At 40.4% G+C, this 12,820-nt stretch overlaps 1 protein-coding gene across 2 annotated transcripts in view; it reads left to right on the top strand.

Moving 5' to 3' along the window:
- Positions 1 to 292: 292 nt before the first annotated feature.
- sphkap (SPHK1 interactor, AKAP domain containing) overlaps positions 293 to 12,820 on the top strand; it is a 190,012-nt gene continuing 177,484 nt past the window's right edge. The window contains exon 1 of one of the 2 annotated variants that reach the window (XM_061719168.1): positions 293 to 485. The gene's annotated coding sequence lies outside the window, so the exon portion shown is untranslated. The remainder of the gene's footprint in view (positions 486 to 12,820) is intronic. The other variant, XM_061719170.1, reaches the window with a different exon arrangement.

Here is a 12,820-nt window from a genome sequence, read left to right as displayed (position 1 = left end):
GTTCTATGTTACATTGGGATAAAATGTTACAGAAGAGCGCGGGGTGCTCATTCAGACATGATGCCAACATGTCCAGCTGCCACCCGACTAACAGAAACAAGAGAAGTACAGTAATTCAAGAATGCTTTAGACATCTGCAAAATGTCACAAAACTAACAACAAGGACCCCTGAAAGCTTTTCCCCAACCACACAATAAATCCCAATCTAACCCCTGTTGTGTGTCTAACCCTCCAGTGAGCATTTGCTGCCTAGCACCCACTCTGCTCAGCAGGGATTAGGCACACAGAGACGCATACTCACTCACATGCTCACAAACACACTCCACAAACCAAACACCTTCTATTCTGAGCCTCAACAAGAGGTTGGAGCAATAGACGCAGCAGGATAGCAGGGACTGTTTTTTTTAAAAAGGTACAATTTACGAGGAGAGGAACAGTGGAGCAACCTCTCTCCAAAGGTGATCTGATCGACCCTCATGAGTGTGGTAAGTGCGTCTGGTCATTTTGTAATATTACCTGTGGTCCGCTGATGGACTTCCTTGTAGGGTGCTGAAATATTCTGAAGGCGGGTGGGGACATGTGGCTTTTATATTTCTGTGTTTTTATTTTTTGTGTGAACCTATCTGAAGGCCCCTTTACCAAAGCTCCTTGCAAACAATGCTGCAATCACTTGTTCTTACTTGGAGAATTGGCTCCTGGTGTATTTCACGTGAAATATTCAGGAACACAGGTCTGTTCAGCTAGATTTTACCCACATCCCTGTTGAATGATGGTTTATTTATTTACTCTGATCCTCAGAATGCCCAGACCTAACCCTGGACATGGTCACATTGATTGTCTATTGTGCAGCTCCTCTCAACATGCATGAAAATAGACCTGAGGCTTAACACGGCACCTGACACGGCGCCTCAGCCGCTGCTCCTGTGTATTTAATTCTGGACTTTTGATCACATCACGTGGTGAATACAAACTGGTTTCCTGACATTCATACTCTGTAGGTAAACATTTGGGGATTTTAGTTTTACATTCGAATAACGTTAACCCTAAAATCACTCTGTGCTGGGAACCACGTGATCTAAACCTGCTGAATGAGCAGGTAACTATGCTACATTTAAGTTCATGCATTTCTCCCATGCCATGTGAAAGCCAGAGCACACCCAATGACAAACTGAGTCAAGAATCAATTTCTTCTTAATACTGAAGTAAAATTACATGAGAAAAATATTCTGAAGTTTGTTTGTTTTTTCCCGTGGGTCTATTAGTGATAAGAACTTGTAAACATGATTTTCAGATGACAAGTTACTGATTTGACAGCAAAAGTGTCAGGCATGTGAAGAAAAGTGACAATAATTACAGTAAAGACTGTTCTTCTCACCGGCCTTGTCTGGTAAATACTAAGCAGGAGATGTCTCATTACTACTATACATGGCAAAAAACATAAATATTCATACTACAATGTAAAACAAAAAGTGTCAGGAAGTGCTGATGATCTTTTGCTTCACAAGCATGCCTCCTGTATTTTAGATTATTATTAGTTCCTGTTTTTGTAGTGCAGGAGGATGTTTCCATAGATGCTTGTGGAGAACAACGATTCTCATCTGGTGGGTTATGACCCAAAAGCAGGTTGCAGACCCATTTTTAGTGGTGCTTTACCTCAAATATAAGTAAAGCTACATATTTTTGAGTCTTCATACTTCTCAGTTGTTGAACTTTTTGATTTGACATTTGTGCATAAAAGCCCTGGCCCTGAAGCCAGAGCGCATGAGAACCATTCATTGATTGTAGTTAATAGTTGTTGCCATTTAAAGGGGGCAGCATCCCTCTGCATGAAGATGTGCATCAACTATTTGTGGAAAAAAAACCAGATAAAGTCAAAATGCTTAATAATTTGGAAATATATGTTTTTTTCCCCCCAACCCTGTCTTTTTGCTGTTTATAAATAAACAGACATACATTTCAAACAATGCTCATTCTTTCTATTTTTTTACTTTGATCATAGAGGAAAACATGTTGGTGTAGGGGGGTAAACCACAGTGCAATGCAGAAAAAAGCTGGTGAGTCAGAACTCTGAAAACAAAGTTAAAGCCAAGTCTCCTGATCAGTCGGAGCAGAAGACGCTCTTATATTTTACTGAGCAACTCTGCTCTAAATTACACATAGGTAAAAATCTGCAATGCTCAGAGCCCAACAGGCAATCTCTCCTTAAAACGAGGCACCATAGACTTTGGACAGAGTGAAAAAGTGTGTATACAGCAAGGGTAAAATGTAAGCCATTACACAGCTTGTAATAGCTGGGTTGACTGAAATTGAAGCGCATTGGTTAAATCAGAGATGTGAATCATCGGTGGCTGTGACTCAGGTGATGGAGTGTGATGTACAATGCTTGCTCAGTCCCTCAGTGCTCGGAAATGCCTTTAGGCGACACACTGAACCTAAAATTGATGCAGATTGCAGGTGAGCACCTCGCAGGGCCGCTGTGCTGTTATTGGTTTGTGAGTGTTTTGAACGGATGAGGAAGAAACTGATGATTCATCAGGACGTGTGGCTCTCCAAAGGGGAATGAATGTAAGTAACAAAGTGTATTTTCGTTAATCAACTACAGTTGCAGAATACTATGGACTTCATGAGACTGATAGCAGAGTGCAGTTGTCGTTTCGTGTTTGTATGGGTGATGACTGCAGTCAACGTTCAGTGTGGAGGAATTATTGCTGGGGCTAAGTGGATTAGTGAAGGAGGTTTAGCTGACTCCCTCAGCTTCACTGGAGGAACTGCTGATACATTTCCTCCTCCTTCCTCTACCACGTCTGCAAGGTATTTTGGCTAATAGAATCGTGGTAAAAAAAATGATAATTTGCAGGTTCAGTTCATTAAAATAATTCACTCTGTCTCATCTCTGAAATCCGAGCGTGAAGCTTTGACAAAATGTGAAAATAATAGCTTTTGTTTTCACTGAACATTGCGGCACACGTCACAGACGGAGCACGGGGAAATCCATATATTTGTTTTTAAATTACAGCTTCAGAAAGCATACCGTTTACGTCCTCCCTATCAGATTGCCAGTGTGGTTCCTGTGATCCATAGCTGACCAGGGATTGCTTTATTCGCCGCCTCGCTGCTGCTCTAGCAGAACTTTAATGCACACAGAAGCGCAGAAGCACAGGCGCATTTGAAATCTGACACCACAGAGGAAAATCAAAGCCCAGACACACTTTGAAGTGTTCACACACACATACACACATACGCAATTTCACCACAGTACTTGATTATATTTAGTCATAAATAAAAACAGTTATTCACAGTCTAACATGAACTCATTTCTTCAAATTATTTGCACTTGATATGATTTGAAGGTGGCCATGAATAACAATCAGACAAGATCATTTTTCTTTCCATGTATGTCTCAGCAAAGAATAATGTATTAATATTAGAGAAACGATGGACATCAGAGGTCCACCTTCTCTAGCCTATTCTTTAAGCTCTGCTGTGATGTCGTCATGTTGGTCTCAGCGGTGGAGCATAACGACAAAAGAGCAAAACAATAGGAGTCTTTTCATCTCGGTCCCGCTTTGTCTCGCTGTGCTTGTTTCAGTGTCACTCAGTTGCAGTGATGCTTTTTTCGTGGTTATTTATTTGTATCCATCCCTTCCTATCTGTCACAGACACACAGACACAAATGGACAGAAGGGAGAATGGCTTCTAGCAGAAATAGTCACAAATGAACCTCTATCCATAAGTGTTTATTAATAGACTTTACAAAACCACAACAAAGGCCACGCTGGGATCATTTCCTGACCGTTCTCCCACTGCAAGCACATTTTTGATGGCTGTTATTCCAGAAACTCTTGAGTGTGTGTGTGCGTCATTGAAAAGTGAGTTCATTTACATGCACAGTTAATTTGAGTTACGTTTATAGCTCTGAGGCCATTTAATTGGGTTCCTGTCCTTGTCCCAGCAGAGACTTACAAGTACTCAAATTATTGATGATGTGCAACTCCAGGTCCAAAAACGCTGGGCAGCTGCATAAAAAGGGACTAAAAACATTTGCAATCATCTGCAGAGATCACATATATATTTTGCTGACAATCAAACATAAAAAAAACAAACATTAAATGGCGGAACGATGTCTTAGAAAAGTTGAACCAGGCGGTGTTTGCTGCTGTGCAGAATCCTCCGGATTAAATTGTCAGATATGCTCTTTACAATATTAGTGCAGCTGATCAGCTGACTAAACATTTAAGCTTGGAGTTGTAAAATATATAAATGCTTCGTCTATTGATTGTTTAGATACTGGTACATACGGTTTGCAATATTTGTATGTCTAACTGAGAATCTATTTGGTGGAGTACATTGGCTCCCAGAATTTCGCAAATTTGTCAGAATTTGGAAAACAAAAATGTTATGATTACGGCAAAGCTACATTTAATATCCAGTTTACTGTAAAGAGCAGTGGTCCACAACCAAGGCATATAAATAAATACATTTAAAAATCATTCTCTACCTAGATATGAGGTCTTACTTTTGGCTGGACTCCTTTCTCCAAAACCAGAGAGAAAAGTTAACCTCCTGTAGATGGAGGCCAAAGCGGGACCACAATCCCACTCTAGTGATTCAGGGCATTGACCCCAACTTCCATGCGATTTAGCGTGAGCATATCAGCAAAGACAGCAGGAGCCTCAGAGGACTCGGGCTGAATCAACTGCAAGGGTCGCTTAACTCCCTCTGCCCAACCCTTGGCGATCACTGTATTCACCACATTGAAACTGAATTATTACATTATGTGAAGAACAGGTAAAAGATCACGAGCTATGCTCTGCTGAAGGGTCAATAGATACGTCCTCTGGAGTTTGTCTTTGTGATGAAGCTTGCTAGATATTTAAGAAAAATCCCATTCTGTCTCCGGGTCTTCTGCTTCTTCTTCCTGCACCCATCCACCTCTGATAAAAGTGACACAAACAGATGCAGTAGATGTGATTGAAAACATGGGGCCTTTATCGTGAATATGTTTTTTAGTACGCAGCTACTGACAAGCAGTTGTTTCATCACCGCCATGGTAGACACTCGGGATTCTGCCTGAATATGCCCCAACTGAATCCAAAACTACTCATATTTTATTTCTATCTCTCTGTAGTGACACACCCTGACAGTTTTATTAGTCTGAGGTTAATTGTACTGGATACTTAACAAAAACAAATCCATCCTTACGCACAAGTTTGACAACTCTGTGGCCTACATCTGTCATTATCTGTTCACTTCATGCAGCTGCTGTTGAAAAAATGTCAGACTGTTCACCTGCGTTTGTATGTATATATTTATGTATGTATGTGTATGCGTATGTAGGCGTATATATGTATATATATTAAATATAGCAATAATGCACATATATATGCCTTTGGTTTTTACCTGCATGGTATCAATCATTAATATGTGTGCAGACAAGGTAAAAAAAAAAAAAAAAAAAATGTCAGAAGATTTGTGCTACAACAGCAAACCAAATAAATATAAATAAATAAAAAATGTAGGAGCTTATTTAGAAAGACACCAAGCAGCTGTTCTGTAATCTGTCACAAAAAAACAATTTTAAACAAAACTGCTGTTTCAGTTATGAATCATGTTTGCATAAATAATGCATCCCGACATGACATAATTTGAATCTGTTTTATGGCACACAGGGTCTTTACATTTACTGGGAGTAAAGATTAGAAAAAAGATATCTGAGAAGAAGTGCAGACCATCACATGGTACAATACTTCAAGTTGTTGTAGTCACCATTATACTTCAGATATCCGATACAACTAACACCAAGACTTAAAGTTAAATCAGTTTAAATGACACATGGGTCCCTGTGCACATGACACTTGAAAAAAACAACATATAACCCCAGATTTTTTTCGTGCCCTGCTAAGATCTAGAAATGATTAATCATAGTTGAGTCAAACAGGTAATAAATACCACAGAAAAGAAACTTTTTTAATTCTGGACATGATTATTTTAGATATGCAACACTAATGTCACCGCTCTGCCTGTGATGGCATTATAGTCAATATGTGACTATAATCCAAGGCAAGAGTCATAATGACAAGCTTGATGCACGTATGACTGCTTTGCAAGCAGAGACACAGGGCAGCCTTTTCGGCAGCTCTTGGGCGAGATGCAATTTTCCCTGAAATGCTGCAAACTGGGTATTATGCCCCTTTGGTCAGCGTAGTTTGTATAAATCCAGCATTTTCAAGAGAGTCTGTCAAGGTTTTGTGATTATATAAAGCTGTAGAAGCTGTAGATAAGTCCTCAAGATGGCTGTGGATCATGAGGGGGCAAGGAGTGGGCTAGTGCTAGATGCAGGCTGGAGCATCTGGGAGAGGCCCGGAACCCCTAATGACCCCAGGTACTTTACCAAAGATATATCCAAGTGCATCAAGAGATGTTTGATTTAATAATTTCTGTTATTTATTAACACCAAGAACTTTAGTTACAAAACTGCTGTAGAAACATGTCAACAGTAGAGAACTCTATAATAATATATCCAAGTGTGTAACATTCTAGTTAGTAAATTCAGCTCAGTTTATATTCTGAATTTCTTGGAGTTTAGTCTTAATATCACATCTGAAAGCAAGCAGAGTATTCTGGGAATGTTGAAGGAAAAAGAAATGGTGCATTCAGAGGTGAAATGGTCCATCACGGGGCCATGCATCCACCGTGTTTTGGCTGTGGATATGTCACTGTGTGAGTACAGTATGTGTGCCCATGGTGGTGCAGAGTGTAGGCTCATGCATGATGCTGTCAGGACTTGGATAAGGAGTCATTGGTGTGGCTAATAGTTTCAGATCTGACATTCGCTTGAGAAAAGCAGGAATTAACAGGATATTACTGCAAGCAGGCTGACGAGGCCTTAGTTTTGTTTCTAATTGTTCGTGGATTATGACGCGTATGTGTGTCTTCTTTAGAGTCTATATGGATTCCCTATATAATCCTGAACAGAAAAAACACAATATTAATGAATAGTGTTTGCAAGACTGGAACTTAATAAGAAGTGACATTAAATAGCTTTTTTTTTTAATTAGTTCAGACATTTACCCTGGCTGTTGGAAACAAGACGTTTACACTCAGTTTAACAATGTTTCTCAGTGTCTGACAGTAACGTTGAGGAAAGGGTTTCTGTCTTAGGTCTGTTAGGATTCCTGATGTTCTATTTTATTTCCTTCCAAGAATAATGAGAAAATTGGTATTATTAGGGCCCGAGCACCTTCAGTGCGAAGGCCCTATTGTATCTGTAGGAATTTTTTTTCTTTTTCTTTTTCTTCTGACGAAAGGACGGCCTTTTTGCCCCCCTAAACGTGCCCAAAAAGTCACCAAATTTTGCATGCAAGTCAGGCCTGGCGAAAAATTTGATATTTAATGGTTTGCATTAATGGGCGTGGCAAAATGGCTCAACAGCGCCCCTTAGAAAACTTTGTGCCTCAAGCCCCACAATACGGTTTGACGTACATGCACGAAAATCGCTACACACCTGTATCAGAACACAACTTAAAGAAAAGTCTCTTGGCGACATGGCCGAAACCGAACAGGAAGTCAGCCATTTTGAATTAATCGTGTCACTTTGGCGCAATTTATGCCATTCCTTCGGCAGTTAATACGGCCCGAACCGTAACGTGCACCCAGGTGTGTTATACATCAAAATGTGCGTCTACATCCTGCGACAACACGCATTACTTTTCTCTTTCAAAAGCGTTACCGTGGCGACGCTAGACGCCAAAAAGCGCGCCCACCCTTCATCTGGTTGGTTCAGACCGAAAAAACTTTGCGCCTCAAGCCCCAGAATACGGTGTGACGTACATGAATGAAAATCGGTACACACCTGTATCATGTGGCAACTTAAAGAAAAGTCTCTTGGCGCCATGGCCGAAAACGAACAGGAAGTCGGCCATTTTAAACATTCTGAATTAATCGTGTAATTTTGGAGCAATATGAGCCATTCCTTCGAGAATTAATACGGCCCGAACCGTAATGTGCACCCAGTTGTGTTATACATCAAAATGTGCGTCTCTATCCTGCGACTACGCGCATTACTTTTCTCTTTCAAAAGTGTTACCGTGGCGACGCTAGACGCGAAAAAGTGCGCGTCCCCTTCATCTGATTGGTCCATATTTGATAGTTCTCCAAAAGTCACCAAATTTTACATGCAAGCCAGGCTTGGCGATAAATTTGATATTTCATGGTTTGCATTAATGGGCGTGGCCTAACGGCTCAACAGCGCCCCCTAGAATACTTTTTTCTGCCATAACTTTTGAATGGTTTGACATAAAGAGTCGTGGGTGGTGTCATGGGACTCGGTATTGACTCCTTGACCATAATTGGTGAAAATTAGCCCCGCCCCTTCTTCTGATTGGTTGTCCCTATTTCCTGCTATAACATTTGAATGTTTTGACATAGAGAGTCGTGGGTGGTGTCATGGGACTCTGTAATGAGTCCTTGAGCTTCGTTGGCCTGAATTAGCCCCCCCCCCTTCTTCTGATTGGTTGTCCCTTTTTTCTGCTATAACTTTTGAATGGTTTGACATAGGAAGTCGTGGGTGGTGTCATTTCTGATATGCTTATGGGGGGCGGTGGCCGTGAGTGCGAGGGCCCGTTCATCGCTGCTTGCAGCTTTAATTATTATTATTATTATTATCAACGTTATATATTTCAAAGTCAGAGGTTTACATGCACCTATTCCATCCCTACAAGTGATTTCATGGTTCCACAGTCTGAGAAAATCAAAAAGAGTTGCTTGGTTGAAGTGTCTTCCCATGAACTCAGTCATTAACTCAACATCATAAGGTGTCTATCATCGCCAACATTTTATACAGTATATTAAAAGGACACCTGGGGATGAATTTAAAGTCACACTTTCAGACATAAAGGCTTTATTCAATGAAATTGTATCGAAATCAAAAGAAATCAGTAAAGCTATTAAAACAAAGAATTCTGGACCTTTACACACCTGGTTCTTGCTTGTGTTTAATGTCCAAATACCCGAAGATCCTAAATTCATGTGTCTGAGTATAAGTATAAGCAGCATGGAGGCCTGCAGCCATCGTGCATGCTTTGTTGCAGAATGTCCAAATGGACCTTAGAGTAACAATAAAATACATTTTTTAAAGATATCTACTGAACCTGGATAGCTCAGTGGGTTGAGCGGGTGTCATTTGTAGAGGCTATAGTCCTCGTACGGGCAGCGCATGCTTGAGTCTCGGCCTGTGGCTCTATACTGCAATACCCCCCACTAACGGGGGTCACAAGTGACACAAAAATCTTTAAAAAAAAAGATATTTACTGAACCTACAAAAAGAGTATCATTATTGCAATAAACCACGTTCTGCATAGTGACAAGAGCAGAGAGCCCATGCATCAGCAAAAAGCCATCGCTCCAAAACCGCCACGAAAAAACAAGATCACAGTTTGCTACTGCAAACCTTTGAGGTGTGTCCTTTGGTCTGAAGAGACTAAAATTGAACAGTTTGGTCATCTTGACCTAGTTATGGTGGGAGGCTTGCAGGCCACTGTGAACCAACCCAGCTGTGAAATGTTGCAGCGTTCATGCTGTGGGGCAGCTTTTGCCTAAGGATGGACACGTGAACTCCAGCATATAACAGATGGCATCATCTATGCAAATAAAGTTAAAAGATGGCACAGGATGGGTCTTCCAAATGGAAAATAGCCCAAGTTAACTCCAAATTAGTGGAAAGTATCTCAGGGATAGCAACGTGACGGTATTGGAGCGGTCACTGCAAAGCCCTGACATCAAGCTGACAGAAAACTTGAAAGGCACAGAAAAAGCACGTGTCAGCTGCCTTGTAAAACCATGACAAAACTCATATGTTTTGCTTTTAAAACACTATTAAGCAGACAGCAGATGACGATCAGTGCTATTGATCTACAGACAATCATGCATAAAAGTCCCACACATGAACTAATATTTCATAAAGGTCCATAACTTTTCTACTTCTATGTCTTTCAAGATAAGTTAGGCTTTAGTATTAAAAAAACTTAGTAGGAGTTACAGAGTGAAGAACAAAACATGACTGGGGTTTGTGAACACTGTACAAAACATTATGCAACATGAAATATTGTCTTAAAACTATTACTGGAGTGAGTGCGATGTTCATGTTCACTGGTGGCAAAAACGAGGACAGAGAAAGTAGAGAGTGAGGAGGAAGAAAAACACTGGTTAGCACAGTGACAGATTATTAGGGCCCGAGCTCTGTAGGAATTTTTTTTTCTCGTTTTTATTTTTCCGACAAAATGAGGGCCTTTTTGCCCCCCTAAACTTGCCCCAAAAGTCACCAAATTTTGCACGCAAGCCAGGCCTGCCCAAAATTTTTATATTTAATGGTTTGCATTAATGGGCGTGGCCTAATGGCTGAACAGCGCCCCCTAGAAAACTTTGTGCCTCAAGCCCCACAATACGGTTTGATGTACATGTACGAAAATCGGTACACACCTGTATGATGTCGCAACTTAAAGAAAAGTCTCTTGGCGCCATGGCCGAAACCGAACAGGAAGTCGGCCATTTTGAATTAATCGTGTAATTTTGGCGCAATTTATGCCATTTCATCGGCCGTTAATGCGACCCGAACCATAATGTGCATCCAATTCAATTCAATTTCATTTTATTATCCCCCAGAGGGGAAATTCGCTTTACAGGGGGGGATAAAAAATCCAGGTGTATTATACATCAAAACGTGCGTCTCGATCCTGCAACGATGCGCATTACTTTTCTCAGTCAAAAGCATTACCGTGGCGATGATAGACGCCATAAAGCGCGCCCCCCCTTCATCTGATTGGTCAATATTTGATAGTCCCTATTTTCTGCAATCACTTTTGAATGGTTTGACATAAAGACTCGTGGGTGGTGTCATCGGACTTAGTTTTGAGTCCTTGACCTTTAGTGGTGAAAATTGCATGCGCGAGGGCCCGTTCATCGCTGCTTGCAGCTTTAATATTGGTATTGGTATCTCCTTTTAAAAACATCTAGTTTAAATTAAAGAGTATGTAACCTGTTTGCCCTTGAAAGTGTGGCCCTGACAAAAACTGCTGCGTCCAGAATTTGACCAAGTTAAACAGCCCAAAACTCTTTCTTATTTTTGTTTTCTGGGAGCTTTGGGGTTGGAGGTCTGTGGAGCTGTTCAACCATATAACAGCCAAAATATATTGGAAGTATGAGTGGGAAAGAAAACAGAAAAAATCCAGTCCTCATTCTACAATTAAGCTGAAGCCAATATGAATATTCATGAGCTCGAGTTTGTTAATTCCAGTTTTATCCTCCTTCGCTTTTGCTGGAGTTAATTTCCCACATCACACTGGACCACTTCTCCGATGATGGGTTCATTACTCCGAAGTGAATATGAAAAACAGAGCATTTTAAAGAAAAGAAAATGACAATGATCAGCGGTCTCATCCCATCCTTTTTAGTCTCTATTAATTGTTTTCTCTTTTTTTTAAAAGAGAGGGCACATTGGATACCTGATCCTAAGACCCTGATGGAAAAAACATCAGGAAGATAAGCACCCTCATCTTGTATTTGGACTTTGTTTGGTACATATTTATACGATTATAAAAAGAGAGAAAACATAATGGATATCATAATTGTTCAAATCAAAGTTATATGTTACAGAAATTCAAATAGGTGTCATTATGTTTTTCATTCTTCACTCTGAAAAGCATGAAATTACCTATACATAACACTTTATTATATCTAACAATAGCAAAAGGATTTCAAAAGATGCATGTTTATTTGTAGTCAAGGCACATAAGCCATGTTAAAGCTAACTACATTTCTGTGTTGCATGCTGGGATTTGACAATCGTGTTGCTTATATTCAGGTTCAGCTGCAGATCATCACTAAAGTAAAGCTACACCATTGGTGGACTCACCTGGTGAGACGTCACGTTGAGTCCCTGGATTCTACAATAAGTTTAAAACAAGCTAGAAGAACAAAAACAGACATATGTGTTTTCCAGCCTAAACTTGACCACAGCTGAGCAAGACAGAGATATTTACAGCATCTATTTCCAGGTTCATAGAGGTTCAAAACCTTGCAGGAGTTCAAAGTGAAGCATCTACATCCCCATGGTAAAAGATCCCGGTTGATGTATATCAAAGTAAAGAACAAGATAAAAAAAATAATATATTAATTGCAGGTTTTCTTGTGCCAAATTATAGTTTTGCTTCCAAGCTCTTGTACTTTAGTAATATTTATTTCTATTTTCACTTCCATTTTTACAATGGAAAATAAGTGTCGTATCAACGTTAAACAAATAGGAAGGGTATCATACAGGATCGACTTGAATCAAATCAAACTGCTCTGGCTGAAACTTAATGCATACCGCCCCTCACCCCATATGTAAGATAACCGTATCCTGTACCATGTGTCTGGATATGGATCAAACCACCCCAGAGTTCTTGAAATGAGTGTTTTTGTAAATACAGTGATTTAGGAAGCTGGCAGTGAGCCAGAGTGTGGAAACGACAGAATTTCCATAGCAGCCAAGGATGGATGGATGTGCAGAGACCCTGGCAGTGGGTGTTGTGGGATGAATATGGCTCTATCTTAGCTAGCCAAGGGCCCCCCTGGATCCCCCGGCTCATTACGCAGCAGCCAATTACCCTCCCTCTGAATCTCTTCTGTCTATTACACCAGGGAGATGAAGTGATAAAAGTGATGGAAATTTAACACACAGTTTAAAAAGTAAAAAAAAAAGAAAAAGAAAAAAGAAAATCCATGTTGTCCATGTGTGTTGCAAGTTAGATAAGGCCAAAGAGCGCAACAATACCTTTGGGCTCTG

This window comes from Cololabis saira, chromosome 4 (assembly GCF_033807715.1).
Source record: "Cololabis saira isolate AMF1-May2022 chromosome 4, fColSai1.1, whole genome shotgun sequence".
Classification (NCBI taxonomy): domain Eukaryota; kingdom Metazoa; phylum Chordata; class Actinopteri; order Beloniformes; family Belonidae; genus Cololabis; species Cololabis saira.
Note: the sequence above shows the minus strand (reverse complement) of the source record. Positions and strands in the feature narration are given on the sequence as shown.